The sequence below is a fragment of the Melopsittacus undulatus genome, chromosome 1 (genome assembly GCF_012275295.1).
Source record: "Melopsittacus undulatus isolate bMelUnd1 chromosome 1, bMelUnd1.mat.Z, whole genome shotgun sequence".
In the NCBI taxonomy this organism is placed as follows: Eukaryota; Metazoa; Chordata; class Aves; order Psittaciformes; family Psittaculidae; genus Melopsittacus; species Melopsittacus undulatus.
The window spans coordinates 7,211,747-7,214,579 of record NC_047527.1 but is presented as its reverse complement, the minus strand read 5'-3'; the positions used below and the strand labels follow the sequence as shown (position 1 = coordinate 7,214,579).

The window sequence follows — 2,833 nt, the reverse complement described above, 5'->3', positions numbered from 1 at the left end:
GTTGTCTGCATGAATATACAGCGGGATCAGTCTGATACATCTCATTTATGCTTTTATGATTTTGCAAGGAACAATGCAAGTCTTATTAGATACTTCTGCATTAACTTAATGGGGTAAAACAAAATCCCAGCATCTTCCTTCTCCAACAAAATCTGATGTGTAAGGATAAAGTCACTCTGACTGCAGACTGCAATGGGGTAAGAATAAATTGAAGCTTATATCACCCTCCCAAATTTCCTGTCGTATTTAACAAGTTCCACATGGACAAAAACAAGTGATGACATGGGCTAACAAGCTGATGGGAAAGAAATTGTATAGCTACGAATGATATCATGAGTGTCACTGTTCCCTGCAACTAAAATGTTTCATATGAAATCTTTTCCTATTATCCTTCTAATGATATTTATTCTACTTAACCACACTAATTCTATGATAAAATTCTAAACAATAACACAAAGTATTTCTCTTCTTCTAAAGGCAGTTTCCTTGGTTTACAAATGGAAGGAAAAAGTAAACTGGTGATGTATCTGGAAGATACTTGAAAACCAAGGAGGAGTTAATTATTTTATTCTGTGCATACTGAGAATGGCATAAATAAATCAATGAATCAATTGTGGCTTAAAAGACCAGACTTGCTGCTTCTAAACTCAGCTACAAAAGTCCCCAAAGACATAAAAAATGGCTGGTAGTGGTCCATTTATCTTCCATTTTGTTTTCAGCCACAGCTGAAAATGGATATATTGGGAGTAAGTAAGAGCAGAGCAAGCAATTGTGGTGCTTCCATCCTTTGCCTCTATTTAGCCTACTCATTAATCCCTAATGGATCCTTCCTCTATTTATTTGTCCAATTTCCCTTCAAACCACTGAAATTGTCCTGCATCCATTGAGCTCTTTTCTCAAGGAGTTTTACAGATCTGCAACCTGTTGTGTGAAGAGCTAAGTACTGCCTTGTTCCTTTTGAACTGGGTTCTCACTCACTTAATTTGATTGACTCTGGTACTTTACTGAAGACACAGTTGAAAGCTGCTCCATGTCCTTTTGGTTAATGCCACTCATGATTTCGTAGCCCTCTGTCATATATTGCCTTTAAATAACCTCTTTTCCCATTAGAAGAATTCTAGGCTACTGAGGGAACAGTAAAGAATTTTTTCCTTATATCAAGTCTAAACCTCTGCTGTTTAAGTTTCAACTCGTTACCCCTTGTCCTGTCACTACATTCCCTAATGAATAGTCCCTCACCAACATCCCTGTAGGCCCCCTTCAGATACACTAAGGTTGCTCTGAGGTCTCCACGCAGCCTTCTCTTCTCCAGACTGAACAGCCCCAACTTTCTCAGCCTGTCTTCATACAGGAGGTGCTCCAGTTCCCTGATCATCTTTGTGGCCTCCTCTGGACTTGGTCCAACAGTTCCATGTCATTTTTATGTTGAGGACACCAGAACTGCACAGAATGCTCCAAGTGAGGTCTCACAAGAGCAGAGTAGAGGGGCAGGATCACCTCCTTCGACCTGCTGGTCACACTTCTTTTGATGCAGCCCAGAATACGGTTGGCTTTTTGGGCTGTAAGCGCACACTGCAGCTGGCTCATGTTCATTTTTTCATTGACCAACACCCCCAAGTCCTTCTCCGCAGGACTACCATGAATTTCCTTTTTGCCCAACCTGTACCTGTGCCTGGGATTGCTCCAACCCAGGCATAGGACCTTGCACTTGGCATGGTTAAACTATTTTAATTTAAGAGGTTTCAGATCTCTTCTAAGCCTGCTTTGCTGAAGCTCTGCTATAACTGACATATATTTAAATTCACTAGATGTGTGGTTGTTCATAGGTCTCAGAATTACCTGTTGCATAGAAAAGCTGCACCTGATTCGCCAAGCACTGTGCTTCATGTACCACCAAAAGCTTGGAGTACATTTCTGCTGTCATTAAGAACTACCCTTTTTTCCTTCTGTAGATCAGGAAAATGGTACAGGACCAACTGGCTAGCGTCAGTTTCACTTTGGGTGTGAATGTTTATTAAGAAAGTGAAATGCAATTCTGTTCCTGACCACTGCCCCACAAACTTGTAGCCTTCTTTTCTTGGCAAAACATATAGAAACGATGGACATTTCTGGACTCTCTTCCATATTAAATCAAGCTTCTCTGCAGGAATAACAGCATAAACAGTGTCTTTTACAGAATAATACTGATTCCAAACCTGCTTTTTCTTCTCTGCTGACTTTTCTTTCACCATCTCAACATTCAGAATTGAATCAAGTGTCTTGTCTTTTGTGAATCCACCCTTAGATGCCTTTGAGCCCAAGCCTTTTGCCTTTTTCTCTATGCCTCTGGTAAATTCTCATTGATTGGAGTATTCCACAGACTGCTTTTTCACTTCAGTTGTTTTTTCCATATGGGATTCGAACACACCTGGACTGGATCTCTGCAGCTCTTGGATCTTATGTCGGTGCTTCATAGAGGCATGAAGATACATTATGGAGCACAATAGAATTATGGGGACTACTCTCTGGTTTGAATTCACAGTGGTGGAGTGCTAGTTTTCTAATACAATTCTTGAGAAAAAATAAGTAAATGAGCACTTTTACTTATTTCTTAGAAGTAAAAATATAATAACATTCGTATTAGGCCTGCTCCTAGAAAATAAAAGTTAATATCCTGGAAAGTTATTTTCAGTGTTTCTTAGCTACAAAAATTAGTTTCAATTCCAGAGTCTCTTATGACCACCACCATGGCATTGTGCTAAATGCTATTCATCACAAAATCATTCTCCCTTCATCCAAAACCAATTTTGAGCTTTTCTAGGTGATGCAGGTGTTAGAGTGTACTCTGTAATCA

The 2,833-nt window shown here is 39.7% G+C and overlaps 1 pseudogene; it reads right to left on the bottom strand.

Annotated features, from left to right (window-relative positions):
- Nucleotides 1-1,722: 1,722 nt before the first annotated feature.
- Nucleotides 1,723-2,471, bottom strand: LOC101870590 (ATP synthase mitochondrial F1 complex assembly factor 1-like; annotated as a pseudogene).
- Between the last annotated feature and the right edge of the window lie 362 nt (nt 2,472-2,833).